Below are 18862 nucleotides of genomic sequence, written 5' to 3'. Positions count from 1 at the left end.
AAGACTGAAACTAAATCTTCACCCTAAAATGAAAACAAAAGAAAATGAGTAACTTGAGGTTCCCAGCACGTGGTTTAGGTCAACACACATAGGAGGAGAAAAGGGAAGAACTAAGCCAGACGACAGAGCACATCCAGTCGGGCTAATGTTTATACACAGAGAGCAGTGGACCATCAAGAAAAGCTTCATAGTGATTCGGGGGTGCCCTTCTGGAGGCAGCAGACCCCTCCATGGCATATACAAACACATTCCTGTCAGTCCAGTTTTACAAGCTTCATGCCAAAGCCAAAGAGGAGAGTGGCCTTTGGTGGGGTGATGCCTGGGTGCCCAATGGCCCTGTAAGCCTAGTCCGAGGAGATAGTTTAGCTCTCTGGCCCATCCTCATCTGGGTCACACCTTCCTAGACTCGGATCACCTCCTGCTTGCCTACCATAAACTTAATTGTCTTGTTTCCATCCTGGGAAGAATCAAATTTCTTTCCATCTTGAAGCATCCTGCTGTATGCACCACGCATGTCTGGTGGAGCTTTGCAAAGGTGCATCTGTCCGGGGGAGGTGGTGTCCACCTGGACCCCCGTGACGACTGGGCAGGCGGGGCAACAGCCCAAGAGAACCCAAAGCGGACCTGGCGGCGGTTCCCTGGCTCTCTCTCCTTGTTTTAATTTGAGACTCCCCAATGACTCCCAAGTGATGGTGAGCATCTTTACAAATGCTTGTCGCCTATCTTCTTTGATGAGATGTCTGTTCAGATCCTTGGCCCATTTTTCAACTGGGATTTTGTTTCCTTATTGTTGATTTTTGGATGTTCTTTGTACATTTGGATATGTCTTTTTCCAGATATGTGTTTTGAAAATATTTTCTCCCATTCGGTTGCTTCTCTTTTCATATGCTTAGCAGTGCATTTCACAGAGCAGAAATCTTAATTTTAATGAGGTCCTACTTTTTTTTTTTTTCTTTGGTTGATCATGCGTTTGGTGTTGTATCAAAAAACTCATCTCCCAAACCAAGATCGTGTTTATTTCTCCTATGCTTTCTTTAAGAAATTTTATAGCTTTGTTTTGTAGATTGAAATCTATAATCTATTTTTATTTAATTCATGAAAAGATATAAGATCTGCATCTAGGTTCATTTTCTCGCCTATGGAATTCTAATCGTTCCAGCACTATTTGTTGGAAAGACTACCCTTTCTTCTTTGAATTGCTTTAGCTTCTTTGTCACGTTAAATATTTTGTGAGTCTATTTCTAGGCTCTCTAATTGATTCCACTGATTTTTGTGAAAGCATTTACATTTCATCATTAGTGACTTTGTGGCCACTTTACTGATTAACTAATTCAAGTAACTACAAAGTTATCTTGGGATCTTCAAATATGTCTATAATCTATATAGGACTTTTACACTTCCAGATTTAATGCAATAGCTACAATGTCTAAAATATCTTAATTATAATATTTATAATGGACATTCCAATATTTTCCTTATGTTAATGGATATGGTATTTTTTATTGATGAATTTTCCTTTTTTAGCATTTTATTATGATAAATTAAAAACATACAGAAAAATTTGAAAGAATTTCTCAATGAACACTCATACACCTATTACCAAGAATCTACGATAAATATTTTAAAGTATTTACTTCACTACATATTTATCCAACTATTCATCAAGTCATCTTGTACTTACATGCATTTCAACATCAGCGGATGAAATCAGTAAGCTTTATCACTAAACACATCATTGATGGGAATTTAATGTTTGTTTAGAATTTTGCTCTGTAATGTTTACATGAAGTGAAATTCAGCAATCTTACCTATACCATTTGATGAATTTTGACAGATGTGCACATCTGTTAACCCAAACTCCTATCAAGATATATGGCATAACATCACCCCAGACATTTCCTACATTCCCCTTCCCAGATATTACACATTCATCTAAGGCAACATGGTTATACTTTTTTTTGCTATAATTACTTTTGCCTTCTCTGGAATTTCAAAACAAAAATAGTAATATTCAGTGTCCCCTACTTTGCGTTTTAAAGGCATCCATGTTGTTTTATGAATCAATTATTCGCTTTGTTTTGTAGTTGCTGTCTAGAATTTTATTTTATGATTCTACCACAGTTTGTTTATCCAGTCTCCTATTAATGAATAGTTAGAGGATTTCCATGTTGTATACATTATAAATAAAACTGCTGAAACTTTCTTGTGATCATATTTTTATGATCATACGTTTTCATTTCTTTATCATGGACATTCGTTTTCATTTATTTTTGGTAATCACTTAGATTTTTAATAAATCGCTCATAGGTTAGGTGTGTGTTTAGTTCAAAAGAAACTCATATATTTTTTCAAAGGACTTGTATAAAATGCATGCAAGTTACAGGTGTCCCACAGCCTTGCAACCATTAGTGTTAGGAAACTTTAAATATTTCCGCTATGACAGTTTCTGTGTGTTATCTCCTTAAAGCTTTAAATTGCATTTCTCTGGAGACTAGTGATGTTTCTCTGTGCATTTTAGCCATTTATATACAATTTTTGTGAATTATAAGCTCAGGTTTAAGGCAATTCTTCTTTGAAATTGGGTTTACATCTTTTTAAAAAATTTTTTACTGTTGTGGCTTATTTTCTGTAGTCTAGATACAAGTAATTTGTCAGATATACATCATAAATACTGTGTTCCTATCTGAGTCCATATTTTATAGTCCTGATGACTTTCTTTAATGAACCCAATTCATCAGGATATTTCTTTGTTTATTTTGGGTCTTTTGTTCCATTTTGTGTTAGTGCTTTTTGTGCCTGCCCCATGTAAAAAATATTTGCCTATCTCCAGGTCAAGAAAATATTTTCTCATGATTTCCGATAGTATCCTTTATGTCATTATCTTTTAAGTTTGAGTCGACGATCCTTCTTGAATTAGTTTTTGTGTGTTAAGTGAGTTATAGATCATGGATCATTTACTTTTCTCAACATATATTTGATTTTTTGAGCAGAATTTATTGACGAGTCATTTCTTCACCCATTTTATTTGTTTCAGACCTTTGTTGAAAGTCAAGATAGCATATTTATGGGTCTATATCTGGTTATCTATTCTGTTCCATTGATTTGTATTTCTTTATGTTAATCAGATTGTCATTCTTTATGCCAATCCTATACTATTTTATTTAGTGCAGTTTTAGAGTGAGTCTTGAAATCCAAGATTTTACTGGCTCTTCTATATTCTTTGCATTTCTATATAATTTTGACTAGACTCTAAATGTCTAGAGAATTTTGCTAGGATTATGATTGGGATTGTCCTGAATCTGTTGATTAATTTGCTAAGAACTGACATTTTACAAAGATTGAGATATTAATTCCATGAATAATGACATATCTATATAGCTATGCATCTTTAATTTCTCTTAACAGTATTTTGTAATTATCAGAATATATGCCATAGACAACTTTCGTGAAATTTATTTCTCAATATTTTTATGTTTCATTCTATTTTAAATGGAATTATTTTCTTTTCCAATGATTAGGTGCTAGTATATGGAAATACAATTATTTTTGTATCTCGACCTTGATCCTGTGACACTGGTAAATTTACTTACTAGTTATAGCAATTTTGTTGTAGACAGTTTTAGATTTTCTACTTACAATCATCCTTTCCAATCTTTATGGTTTGTTTCTCATACTGTATTCAATAGCTATGATATCTAGTATAATGATGAAAAAGGTGATGAGATCAAATATCCAATATTTCACCATTAAAGATGATGTTATTTATAGATTTTCAAAAAATATATTCATTGAATTCAGAAAGTGCCTTTCTATTTCAACATTTCTGATATACATATTTTTATCATGAATACGTTTTGAATTTTGTCAATGCTTTTCCTGCATATACTGAGGTGATCATATATTTCTTCTGTAATATTCTATTAATGTGGTAATTTACATTGATTTTTTAAAATGTTAGACCAACATTGCCGCATTATCATAAAATGATTGAATTGTCAAAACAGACTCACATAGATTGTAGATTGTCTCCAACACCAAACTTTGGGAACTACTCAAAAGATTCAAGCAATGTAGAAGCACCAACGTCTTTCTGGAGAGGCCAAAACCCAGCAGAAGTAGCTTCTAAGTGTTCTTTTCTCCCACACCAAGATCATGAAAACATGTACACTTAACCGTGTGTCCATAAAATTACTGTTAGATAAAAGTGATTTTAGTATTTTTACTCCAACTGCTTGACTAACTTTCTTTCTCCAGCTGGCCAGTTTCTATAAATCCTTAAATTGGATTTATTTACAATAAGAGAGCCAGATAGACAAGTCATTTCTTGCCCAAATGCATTTATTTAAAAAAACTCTCAAGTATATTTCCACTTGTAAATGCTATTAGCTTATTTGCAAGGAGGTCTGGTCTAGTTCGATTATTGCCTCTGTAATTCCCGAATAGAAAGGAATAAATCATAGCCCAGCTGTTAACTTTCCTTCTCAGTCCACCCCCTGATTTAGATCAATATCTTCTTGCCAAATATTTCTATGCATCTTTTCATAATTTGTCTTAAAATAATTTTCTGAAAATATCCTGCAAGACTTTATACAAATAAATCTGTAAAGTCTACAGTGACCCGCAGGATTTGAGCCATCTTAGGGAAAATGGGAATTACTCTTGTTATAAATCATTTTAGTCATAAACAATATCCCTACACAGGCTTTTTGATGTTTTTTATCAGCTTGATTATTCCCTTTTTCTCTCATCAAGGATTGTTTGAACACATTCGTGTACATTAATGGAGGTGGATGTGATTTTTCTAAAGCCTTCTAACCAATCTGTGTTGATAAGTATGACATTAATTGAGGGCTTCAAATAAATCCAAAATATTTTCTCATTCTGATTGGGATGAGAAATTGATTTTTGTTTAATACTAAAGTTAATAGAGTAAAATGGAAACTTCAACATAATATTTGACATACCATGCATAAGTTAATATTGCAGTATAGATTTCTCTTTCGTGTACTTATCCTATGCACACGTAATTCCAACACCTGTGGTGGTTAATAGAGGATATTTAAAAAAAAAACTTCTAGATTCCACCTGATGTTTAGACATAACCATAACCATATTTCTCATATCATAGCACAAGTTCTTACTAACATAAGCTTTCAGGTAACATTATTCAACCTACCCATTTTCTCCCCAATTATGATGACAGAGTGTTGATTGTTAATGATTCTTTTAATCCTGACAATAGGAACCATGAGGGAAGTAACTTCACTTTTTATGTTTAGTACCTGGGTACTTAGAGAACAATAATAAAGACCACGCTGCCTCACGTCATTCTATCTCAGCTCAGCCTTGTAATATTGTCCCTACAAATGCATCTCTCTGGAATAGACCTCTAACATACCCAGTCACTGACTTTTAAGGAGATGAGATTCCATAGGATTAGATTATCCTATCACCCTCCCTGAGAAACGGTACCAACCTTCTCCTATCGTTGTTAATGCATGTGGTGTTCCATCAGATATGTGGCTTCTCCAGGTAATTCACAAATCCTTCATTATCCTCTTGAACTGACTTCCACGTGCAAACAGTCTCCTGGAAAAGTACTCCCTTTACCATCCACAATTGGTTGAACAATTCTTCTCATCATTACGCTACATATGTAACGTAGCAATTTTGACAATGGTAAATTTCAGTACACGATATTCACCAAAAGTTATGGTAAGTTCTTTGAAACTTATTATTTGGCATGTTCCACAGTCTGAGTATCAAAAGACTTCTCATAAGGGCCCTCAAAAGGAGCATTACTGGTGAATAGTAGTTATCATAACACTCCCACTGGATTTACTTTCTATTAGCATCAACTAAGAGTTAGCACCAGATCTGAGCAAATGTACTGTGTATTAGCAAATATAATGCATTGATGTCTTGCTTTTAAATGCTCTCATTATTGCATTCTTCCTGTGAATTAAGCACACATAAAAGCTTCATTACTATTTGCCATGTTTCTCCTGGCTTCCCCTCAGTTTCCATCTTAGTTCATATTTTCCCTCTTTTGCTGGAGTGTTTCGGTTTGGCTATACTGTCTACCCATAAGGCAATGAGTATGATAGGAGTATGATCAGTATTTCCTGGACATCTCCTTTGCCCCATCCCTGGAAGATATTGAAAGATTTGATGAGTTAAGGATTACAGGACTTGCTCTGCCTTTAGATAATGGGAATACATTCACAGTTAGTACTAATCTGGATATGTAGGCTGAGGTTTTGACCCACCCCAAGGTCCCCTTAGGAACGCATAATGTTATATTTAGTTCTATAGATACCATATCTAGTTCATCAATGTCTCCTTTGACTTGCACACATAAGTACAATCCTTAATCTGGACATCTAGATCAGGCAAGACAAATAAAACCTTTGTAAGGGGCCATCCCAGTGGTCTAGTGATTAAGTGCGCATGCTCTGCTTCAGCAGCCCGGGGTTCGCAGCTTCGGATCCCAGGTGCAGACCTATACGCAACTCATCAAGCCATGCTGTGGTGGCATCCCACATACAAAACAAAGGAAGATTGGCACAGATGTTAGCTTAAAGATGATCTTCCTCAAGCAAAAAGAGGAAGATTGGCAATAGAGGCTAGCTCAGGGCCATCAAAGCAAAAACAAAAACAAAACAACAACAAAACACCTTGTGAAATGGAAAAGGGAAAACAATATATCAATCACTCATTCTCATCTCTCAATCCTAGACATGCATCCAGTTGGATCCCAACCACACTTTACAGTCTGTCATACTTCTATTAAAACACATTTGTTTATTTAACTCAGCCAGCCTGTTAACTCTTTTACCACTTGTCTTCAGTAACATATTTTAAATTGTCAGTTCTAGTTTTTAATGAAACCACAGCTCTGAGGTTGAAAAGGGATGTATGATCTACCTGAATTGTTTTATTTTTTTGCTTGTTTCAATACATTAATAGCAGTAGAATGTGTACATTAATCAAAGGAAACATATTTAGATGGGCAAAAATGATGGATTATTCACAGTTCTAAACCTTTGCTTGTATCCTCCATAATTGCTTCTGTTACTAGATAGATAAACAAAGTCCTAGGGTAGAATAGTGTTAATTCCAATTGATCACTCAGTATTTATTTGTAGCCATCACACCACATACTGCCAGTGAGGGGAACAGTTATGAGCGAGCCCTTGACATTTTGGAATTTTTACCAGAGCCATCATTGAATGACTTCCTTCTCATTGTCACTAAGTAAAATCCCTTCCCATATTAGCACCTTCAGTGAATGTGAAGGGAGTACTCCATTGTTCTTTTTCTCTCTTCATGCTTCCTTCTCCTCTTTAGTCTAAAAGAATTTCTGTAAGATTGTCAGTATTTTTTTCTTACATGTTTTGTGGATTTCATCAGTGAAATAATCTAGACATGGGGGTTTGTTTGTGAAAATACTTTGAGGTGAGAATTTAATTTTTTAACAGATCTAAGATAATGAACATTTTGTCATTTTTCTTGGCAGTTTTTTAAAGTACTGAACTTCAGTTGGTCTATTTCTTCTAAGTTTATTGAAGTAATTGGCGTATATTTTTCATACCATCCCCTCATTATGTCAATATTAGGAGTAGCATCTCCAGTGATGACTCTTCTGTTATTCCTGCTATTGATAAATTATTCATTCTTTATTTTTTTCTTTTGCCTCATTTGCTAAGATTTATCAAATGTATTCACCATGTCAGAGAATAATTTTTGTTTTTTTGATATTCTTTCATTTCTGTTTTTTCCTATTGTTTATAGTTCCTCTATTTCTATTTTTATTATTTCATTAATTCCTTCCCTCCTTGATGTAGAAACTTACAGTATTTAATAATTACATTTTTTTATAATATGTGAATTTGCTCATTTCCATCTAAGAACTGCTTTAGATGCAGTCCAAAATGTTGGTATCTTGAACATTTAAAATAATATGATTATTGATTATTATGTTATAGTAAATTAATATAATTATTGATTATCTTAATTATTACTAATTATTTGTACTTTGAATAGTCCACAATACTTTTAAAGAATTGAGTTTTATATTTGTTACATATATGGTAAATCTAGTGTTTTTTGCTCCTTATAATATATCAAACTTTCCAACAGGTATAATTTTTCTCTGTCCTCAATAACTTTCTTTGGCATTTTAAGTATATTTTGTGTGTGAGTGGGAAGAGGAAGTCTTATGGAAACAAACTCCCTCAGCTGTTTTTTTCCTGCAAATATTTTTATTTTGCCTTCATTTCAAAAACATATATTTTTTACTGGATATAAAATTTGAAGTTTACAATTTACTTTTCTTCTTTCATTAACTTAAATATATACATATATATTTAAATTTTCTTTGGCTCCATTGTTTTGGGTGAGAAGTACACTAACGTTTATCATTGTTCCTTTGTAAAATGTGTTTTTTCCTCTGACTTTACAAAATTTTCTGTGAATCTATGGGTATTCAGGAGTTTGACTGTGACCTTCATGGGCTTTTCTTGGTCGTTATTCTGTTTCTAGTTTATTGAACTGAGCTTCTTGGAGATGTGGACTGTTATTTTTCATCTAATTTGGAAAGTGTTCATCTCTCATAACTTCAAATAACTTTCCTTCTCCTTTCTTTCTCTCTCAGTTTATTCTGGATTTCATTTGTGTTAAACTATTTGATAGTGCCTTACACTATACACTATCAAATAAGTGACTTGACACTCTGCTTTTTTAAATGTTTTCCTTCTCTGCTGTATATTGAATAATTTTCATTGACTTTTATTCAAGTTTTCTCTTCCTTGTTTCCACAATGTCTGATCTGTTTCTAAGTCCATGTGGTGAATTTCTTGTTTCAGGCATTTTATTTTTCAATATTGAATTCTTATTTGTTTCTTTTTTTCTGTCTGTCTTCTCCAGCAAATTACTTGTCATATTTAAATATTTGCTTTATAATTATCACTTGGTAATTCCAATACGTTGGTTATTTATATATCTACTTCTCTTGATTGTATTTTCTTTTAATTATATGTCATATTTTTCTGTTTCCCTTGCATGTACCATATAGTAAAAAATATGTGTATAAAGGAACAATGGAAACTGAAAATGTCACTTTTTTGTTTTTTTTATTCCGGAGGATGCAGGCCCTCCCTCTCTTTGGCAGCTAAGCTGAGGTGCTGAATCCACCTAAAGTGGAGTTAAGCTAGGACCGTGCCACAGATTTAACTAAAATGAGTTGATCTATGGTTAGTCCACCCCTCAACTTCCCAGGATACCACCATTGTGGACCTTGTCTCTTTGAATTTGTCGTTTTTGGGGTTGAGGTGATTTGGACCCCTTTTTTTGGATAGTTTGGGTTCACCTTAATATGAAACATTAGCAGAGTCTGGAACCCATGGTCCACTGTAAGACTGTTCTAAATTCTCCGTCCTTTCTACTTCCTCCTCCACCCCTGCTTTTCAGCATCGTATGTGTGTGTGTATGTGCGTGATGGTGTTAAGGGTAGATAGTCAAGCCCAGTGACTTATTTTTGCCTTTTGAACTCTTCTAGATTCCAGCCCATCTCTTCAACTCTAACTGTCTTTAAAGGCTCAGCTGCTTTTTCCTCACTTGTACGAAGGCTCTCCATCTAAGGCAGCATCTCTCTTCTGCCTGCCCATGTCCAAAGAAGGCATTTGCCTCTGGAACAGAAGCTTATAAGGCTCTCTGCTTGCCTATAATAGGCTTTGGAATCTAGGTCATAAATCACTTTCATAATGGCCGCATAAAAAAGTATGAGTTTATTTCCTTTTTCTTTTTCTTTTTTTATTTTCTTTTACCATGGGAGTGGAAATCGTTAACATTCATATGATTTCTAACTGGAAGCGGAAATCTTCTCTATTACCTTTACTATTGACTATTTACTATTGGCTATAGCTAGGGAGGGAACTTCTCCAATACAGATAATCAAAGGAACACATTTCACATGAGGTCAAAAACTAATATATATGAAAACATTTGTTAGTAGTTCTCTTCTCCTAAAAATTTAGAGTTCTACAAGGCAAGGGAAAACAGGATTGAAACAAAAAAGTAACCCAACAATTGGAAAAAAAAAATATTTCCCAATCATATATCCAACAAAGTGTTCATCTCCATAATATATAAAGAACTCACACAGCCCAACTACAAAAAATCAAACAACCTGATGAAAAAATGGGCAGGGGACATGACAGACATTTCTCCAAAGAAGATGTGCAGATAGCCAATAGGCACATGAAATGGTGCTCATCATCACTGATCATCAGGGAAATGCAAATCAAAGCTACACTAAGATATCACCTTACACCCATTAGAATGGCTAAAATAACCAAAACAAAAAGTAGCAAATGTTGGAGAGGTTGTGGAGAAAAAAGAACCCTCATACACTGCTAGTGGGAATGCAAACTGGTTCAGCCACTGTGGAAAACAGTATGGAGTTTCCCCAAAAAGCAAAAAATAGAAATATCATATGACCAAGTCATCCCACTACTGGGTATCTATCTAAAGAACTTGAAACCAGCAATTCAAAAAGACCCAGCCCTCGGGGCTGGCCCCGTGGCCGAGTGGTTAAGTTCACGCGCTCCGCTGCAGGCAGCCCAGTGTTTCGTTGGTTCGAATCCTGGGCACGGACATGGCACTGCTCGTCAAACCATGCTGAGGTAGCATCCCACATGCCACAACTAGAAGGACCCACAATGAAGAATATACAACTATGTACTGGGGGGCTTTGGGGAGAAAAAGGAAAACAATAAAATCTTTTAAAAAAAAAAAGACCCAGGCCTCCCTATGTCCATTGCAGCATTATTCACAATAGCCAAGACATGGAAGCAACCTAAGTGCCCACCAACTGATGATTGGATAAAGAAGATATGGTATATATATATACAATGGAATACTACTCAGCCATAAAAAAGGATAAAATCATCCCATTCACAACGACATGGATGGACCTTGATGGTATTATGTTAAGTGAAATAAGCCAGATAGAGAAAGAAAATCTCTGTATCACTCCACTTGTATGCGGAAATTAAACACGTGGACAAAGAGAACAGATTAGTGGTTACCAGGGGAAAAGGGGGGTGGGGGGTTGGCACAAAGGGTGAAGTGGTGCACCTACAATATGACTGACAAATAATAATGAACAACTGAAATTTCACAAGGTTGTAAACTATCATAATCTTAATAAAAAGTTAAAAAAATCTCAATAAAAAGTAAAAAAAACAAAAAGAAAAAAAGGTGAGCTGTATGGGATGTGAATTACATCTCAATAAATCTGGAACAAAAAAATAATTTAGAGTTCTTCTCTATTACACTGATGCATATATTTAAGATGGCAGAACTGATAAAAAAATTATAGGCTTTTGTGAACTAAAAGTTAAGAAATTAAGTGGCAGTTGAGTGTTTAATGGTCAGTGTGACACCAGACATAGATATATATCAGATTGATATGTTGACATATGTCACAGACTTTTGTCACTCTGGTAAACACAAGAAACTATACCTCATTTCCAACGTAATACAAAGCTGAAGTGAATGTTCTGTATGAAGACAGGGTCCTAAGAGGGCTTCCTGAGCAAGCAAAGGAACTGATGATCTTCTGGAGCTTCTAGAACGAGAATCCTGAGATGTAGGGTCTGACTTGTTATCACTTGCTTGTTGAAGATACTCAGCATGGGGAATTAACACAAGAAGCCACCTTTCCGTGATAAAATTCCTCAAAATTTTGATAGATGCATATAAGAAACTTCTATGCATGTATGTTTCCATACTCTAGGACATATAGACTAAACCAAAACAAGGAAAACACAAAACTCAAAAAGAAAAACACTAAAATCGAAACAAAAACAATGTTGCTGTTGATGATCTCAAAAAATAAAATGACAACCATATGAGTAAACACACCACCATGAGTGATACAGAAAAAAAGTAAATTAGGAAAATGAAATAGGCGACAGTGTGTGAACAATATTTCTCAAATTGGATTTTCTATCTTAAAGTATGGTGATTAAGAGAATATTGCCCTATAGTACTATAAATTATAAGTACTGACAAGAGAGAAGAATATTTCAGATTAGATATTTTGATTGAATCTCTTCTATCTATTTGAAAGATATTATTTTAATGTTTGGTTATTATGGAGGGAGAATTGGGCCATAAATGATGGATTAAATCTCACATAAAAGCAGCAGTATTTGTGTGTGTGTGTGTGCATGTGTGTGTGTGTCTGTGTATGTGTGGGTTTGTCTTTAAGATTGTCCTCAAAATGTATGTGCACAGATTCCTCACATATCCCTGGATGATATTCAGATATTTGGAACCGCTTGGGTGGACTGCTTTGTGGCAATGATGGAGTACATTCTTATCATTCATGAGTGTGAACCAGGGATGTCGAGGGCCTGCAATGCAGGGACATCCTTCACAATCAAGAATTAACCCACCCAAATTGCAAATAGTGACCTCATTCAGAAATATGATTCTATGTAAGTTATACACCCTTATATGCCATCACCCTTTTATTATTAACTCCTGGGACCCATAAATATATCTTTGGTTACAAGCACACTGTCAGAACTGCCCTTTCCTAATAAGGCTGACATATTTAATGGACAACTGTCTCATCAGGAAGCACATACAGCCATTGCAAGGTCAGCAACCTACATGTTATGTTCTAACAATCTATTTAGTTTACAATAAATGTATTTTTACAAGAAATTGCAAGCAAAGAGAAAGAGAAGCCAACAGATTACACTGATAAACTACAAATATTTGAGTTTTAACTAAAAGCAGCCCTGCGTGGTGGCTCTGGACTACATTGATTTTGCTAGTCTCTGGCTCACATTGCCTGCATTTTGTATTTCAAACAGCCCAGTGCTTTACTGTATTGTCTTGGTATTTCACTGTTTCATAAGTCTAATTCTTGTCTTTTCAACAAGAATATAAGCTCCTTGAGAAGTCAAAATGGATATTGTGTAACCTTTGTATCCCTCACGCCACCTTGCACATAATAGCTTATTGTACCAGTTGATTAAAGGATAAATAGTAAAAATGTTTGCAAGTGAAAGAAAATAGAATTTTCCGATCAATCAGTTATTGTTTATTATTCGAAATAGCTGACATTATCTTTATTCCAATTAAATATCTACGTTTATCTGTCAGGTTTTTCTAACATTGAAAATGGCTGCCACTTATTGAGGATCTTACATCTGCATTTTTTAGATTAAAGCGTATTTTTCCTATCTGTACACACACACACAAAACTGTGAAGCAAGAATAATTGCCCTTATAAGAATGAAAGAATAGGCATATGTCCAAACTCATCAAATTGTACACATGAAATATGTTTAGTTCTTTGTATATCAATTATACCTCAGCAAAGCTGTTAAAAATAAATTAAAGGGGGGCTGGCCCCATGGCCGAATGGTTAAGTTCGCGTGCTCCGCTGCAGGCGGCCCAGTGTTTCGTTGGTTCGAATCCTGGGCGTGGACATGGCACTGCTCATCAGACCACGCTGAGGCAGTGTCCCACATGCCACAACTAGAAGGACCCACAACGAAGAATATACAACTATGTATGGGGGGCTTTGGGGAGAAAAAGGAAAAAATAAAATCTTAAAAAATAAATAAATAAATAAATAAATTAAAGGATTGAGGCTTGGAAAAGATAAGTAACTTGTCAGATTGTAAACACCTAATAAGCAGCTGGGCCAGTTATGTCTGATTCTAAGGCACACACTTTGTGTAGGAAGTAGCACAATTCCCTGTCAATCTTTAATAAGAATTTTTAATTACAATGATATAATATTGTCTACTCTTGAATACGTTAAAGAAATTAAATTCTTTCTGCTACATTCTTTCTTGTAGAGATTCACAATTGTTTCTTTTTTCTTTTTCTTTTTCTTTTTTTTTTTTTTGTTGAGGAAAACTGGCCCTGAGCTAACATCCGTGCCCATCTTCCTCTGCTTTATATGTGGGATGCCTGCCACAGCATGGCTTGACAAGCAGTGCATAGGTCCTCACCTGGGATCTGAACCGGTGAACCCTGGGCCACTGAGGTGGAAGATGCGAACTTAACTGCAGCGCCACTGGGCTGGCACCACAAGATTCACAATTCTTAATCTTGACACATAAACACCAAAGTGTTTCATTAGGTACCACAGACTAGAATCACATCTGTTAAAAGTTTTAGGAATTCTCCAAAAAAAGTCTTCACCAAGACAATGTTTCAAAGAGGCATATTGTGGGATGCAGCTAATACTCTTGAGGGATATTTTTAATCATTCAAAACTTGCATATTTTTTGGCATTTAAAATCAAGCAGATTCCCATTTGTTTCCTCTCAAGCAATGTTTCTACTTTTTCTCACAAACACATTTCAGGTTGTTGCTTTGGCTAGAATTAGACAAACACAGGTGCTACAATTATCAGTTTCCTCATATTTTTCCTACCTACTTGTGCTATGGAAAGTCATTAAGTTTCTGTAAAAGACACATTTTCCCAATTCATTACACCTCCAGAAACTGCCAGGCAAAATGTGCTGCCAATCTAGGAGCCGTTGCAGACTTCCCATATGTATTTTGCAAGCAGGTGTTTCATTTGCAGTTTGCCAGAAACAAACTGTTTTCCAGGTGCAAAGAGAATATCATCTTTCTACAAAAAAGGAAGAGAAATAAGTACTCCTCGTAGACTTTTTCTCAATAGGAGAGCAATATAGAGTTGTTGCATAAAGGCTGAAATTGCACACACGATGTTCGACAGCCTAAGTGCACCCGTCCAGTCGGGTTCCATGTTAATTACTCAACCCAGACTGGATGCAGATAAAACGCCAGCACCAGAGCCGGAAGATGGGAATCAACATTGTTGAGGTAGCTTTTTACATAAAACACAGTGCTTTGCCATAGCCCTGTGAGTTAAGCGCTGTTACATCTATTTGATAAATGGCAAAACCGTGGCTCCAATTTTATGCGACTTTCTCAAAGTCACACAGTCAAGAAGGACTGTACCAGAATTCATACCCATGTCAGTGTGATTGCCAAGCTTCGTTTCAAGGACTGGCATTCTGGTTTGGTTTCTATTCTCTTGTATTATTCTTGGAAATTGCGTTCCCAGGAATTGGAATACCTCATAAGAATTCCTAACGGTAAATAGGATGGTGCCGTTCTGTGGAGAGACTGGCAAAAAATGACCGATAATCTTTCTACTTTTGCAATATTTTGGATTATAGCCTGAATCACCATTGAGGTCCTGTGTTTTTGATCATTTTACTTTTCCTTTTGCGCTGAGCATGTGCCTATGGCTAGGTTGATTTACAGCTCCTATGTCAGCATGGAGCTTAATGACAACTTGTATTTGTTACTTACTCTAAACTTATACATATTCCCCTTAATAATCATTACACCTTGCATAGAATCTAAAAACACAGGATGTACTATTTCCTCCAAAAGTAAAGTGCCTCTGTGCTGGCCAACAGGAAGGAGGCAGCATGCAGAGCACATTAGCACAGGAGGCTGGTTGGGCGGATTTAACTTCCAACCCAACTCTACCCCTTACCAGCTGTGATCATAACTTAATTGCTTAACATTTTTACATTTTAGTTTCATTTTCTATTTAGCGAAATTAAGGATAAATTTCTACCTCAGTGGGTCCTTTTGAAACTTAATGAGGTAATATATCTAAATAACTAATGACAATGTATTTCTTATTGTCTAGTACATAATGATGCTAATAAGTGCTTGTCATTTTCATTGCAATTAGAATCTAGATTTTATCTGCCTTCTTGAGCAATATTAGAATAAACACAGGGAAAACTGATAAAACTCAAACATTAAAACTTTCTCAGTTCACCTCTGCGTAAGGCTTAACAACTCTTGCTGTAGCATTTAATATGGGTATCAATTTAAAAAAATATAAGACAAAAGGAAGTTTCTATAAGCGAATTGACATTGTTGAGCTTTGTATGCACACAACGTCGGCAGCAGCCTTGGCCTCATTCCTAAGCCTTTTGTTTTCTGAGGATCCCAAAGCTCAAACTAATGACCCAGGACCAGGCCCACTCTAGATCCTGAGGCAGTTTATTTTGGGTTAATATTACACCAATTTCTGAGAAACTTAACATTACATAGTCTTATTTAACGCTTTTACACCTTTCTTACTCTTATCTTCATATATTCTACTTCTAAATATTTTATAAAGATCATAATACATTGTTATTCCATTTGCATTAAAAAACAACACATTTAAATAAATTAAAAACATAACAACGTTTATATTAACCCACACATTTACCCTTTCTTTTGCTTCTCATTTCTTTCTACTGATCTGAGCTTCCATTTGGAAGAAGTTACTTTCAGCCTCAATAATTTCCCTTAGTCAATTTTTCCTTTTATCTTTTGCATTATTTAGTTCTAGAATTGCCTTGGGATTTTATTCAAAAGGACCTCTCTTCTCTCTGCTGAAATTTTCCTTCTGTTTATCCATTTTGTTCATCTTCACCTCCCCCCCCAATCTTTAGCCGATTTTTAATACTTTGTAATTGTTAAAGTTCTGTGAGTCCAGCGTATGGGTTATTTGCCGTCGGTTACTATGAAATTCTGCTTATATTGACTATGGGTCATGTTTTCTTCCTTCTTTGAACATGTTGTTTTGCTGTTCTTGTTTTGTTTTGTTTTTTAATTTATTCATGTTGGATATTGTGTGTAAAAGAAAAACAAAAACTGAAATAGAGAGTTTTCTCCCCTCCCCAGAGGGCATCTGTCCTTTTGTATTTTTGCCACTATCATTCAGGGAGATCCTGTAATTGGGATTGCTAGCTCAAAAGTCAAATGCATAAATATTTTTTCAAGATATTGCCAAATGGGTTTTTATATAAGTAGTAACCTTTTGTATTCTGTCAAATAATGAAAGAGTACTTGTTCTGATACTTACGATATCAGAGTGTATTGTCAAACTTAAGCATTTTTTTCCCAAAGAGGTGAAAAGTAGAATCTGAATGTTGCCCCATTTATTCTCCATTTTAGTTATCATAAAATATCAATCATAGTCCTTTCCTTGTACATTGCAAATGTTTGGGGTTTTTATCACTCTGTAGGTAGAGTCAGTCAGAGAGGTGTGATGGAAGAAAAAGCAAGAGAGATGAGACAAAAGGGAGGTCAGAAAGATTTAAAATGATGAAGTCTTGATCTGTCATTGCTGGCTTTGCATGTGGTGGAAGAGGACCTTGAGCCAGAGAACGCAGGCGGCTTCTAGAAGCTGAGTACAACCTGGTCAACAGCCAGCAAGGAAATGGGGACCTGAGTTCTACGACCACATGAAACTGAATTGTGCCAACAACCTGAATGAGCCTAGAAGCAGATCTGATAAGATCCCTGCTTTATGGGACCCACAAAAGAGAAATCATTGGAACCTACTGGATTTCTGATCTTCAGAACTGTGCGATAATAAATGTGCATGGTTTGAGCCACTAAATTTGTGGTAATTTTCTATGGCAAATTTTCCTATAGGAGATGAAGAATTATAAGAGTTTTTTTTTTATGGAGTTAAAATGTTGAAAGAAAAGTAATAGCTAAGGGGAAAAGGATAACAGGATAAAATATAAAGAATTTAATGGTTTCTACCTATTCATAGAAAAGCTATAAAGAGCAGCAGAGAATGGAATAATTGGAAACAATGAAAGATGTTGTCAGAGAGTAAACTGTTAGGATTTAAGATGAGAGCTCAGAGAATTTGTATAATAGCAATGTACAGCAATGCTTCCAGGAATAAATGACTGGGTGGAAATGAGTCACTATAGTTTAGGAGATTAGGGAATTGTGAGGCTGAGAATTAGATGAGCTTAATGACTTGAGCGGTGAAATCTTGTTGGGATAGAGAGGAAATTCTGAGGCACTAGGCAAAGCCTCAACAAATATGTTGGGATGACCAGACATTTGGGTAGAAAAAATTAATAAGAGAGGTAAGTGGTTGTAAAATCAAATGATAAAATTCATAATAGAATGATATTTGTACCAGAGGATTAAAAAACAAAAACACTACCCATGTTTTAGCATGCTGTTGGCATTTTTATTTTCCCACTCTTTTATTTTGTGAAATTTTGCAATAGAAGAATGTGTTTTGTACTTCTATGTATGTAAGTTAATTTAAATTAAATGGCAAATGCAATTGACGTACACTTCTAGATGATACTGTCAAAATTAGGCATACAAATTAAGCTTTAACAAAAACTTCTGTTAGGCTTTGCTTACATTTTAAGAAACAAGAAATAAACGTATTCTGGTTAGAGGGCTTTCTTTATATCCGTGGGCTTCAATCTTTACCTGTATCATGGAAATATCCTTGCTTATCATTGAATTTGTCTTTCTGGAGCTTCAGCCCTATCCATCAGTCAGAACTTGATGCGAGAAACAGAAATCATTCTAGATCTCAAATATAAAGGATTTTAACAGAAATTTGGATATTTAGGCAATTGTTGAAAGGAGGAAAAGCAAAAACTACAGGTCTTCCCTAGCTGTTCTTCAAGGTCCCCCCTCCGTAGGGTCACTCCAGCAATTTGGAAACAAAGATAGCAGCCAGAGGCCAGCAAAATGCAGAAAAACACGGGTAACATCACAGCTGCGTACAACTAGCGCCCAGACAATGGAGAATGGCCTCTGCTAGGTCGCATGCCTACACCTGCCTGCATTGGAAAGACAAATGACCTCCACTCACCTCCCGCCTTTCAAATTTAGTGTCTGTACCTCATTGACACATCCTAAGCTAAATCTAGAATGACAAGGAAAAATCTCCCCTGTGACAGAGAGGAGAGCGTAATCAGAAGGTAAAAATAGCAGTTGAATGGCAAAGACA

The 18862-nt window shown here is 35.5% G+C and overlaps 1 pseudogene; it reads right to left on the bottom strand.

Annotated features, from left to right (window-relative positions):
• Positions 1–254: 254 nt before the first annotated feature.
• On the bottom strand, positions 255–493 carry LOC103548394 (peptidyl-prolyl cis-trans isomerase FKBP1A pseudogene; annotated as a pseudogene).
• Between the last annotated feature and the right edge of the window lie 18369 nt (positions 494–18862).

This window comes from Equus przewalskii, chromosome 31, assembly GCF_037783145.1.
Source record: "Equus przewalskii isolate Varuska chromosome 31, EquPr2, whole genome shotgun sequence".
In the NCBI taxonomy this organism is placed as follows: Eukaryota; Metazoa; Chordata; class Mammalia; order Perissodactyla; family Equidae; genus Equus; species Equus przewalskii.
This window is presented reverse-complemented; position numbering and strand designations above follow the sequence as displayed.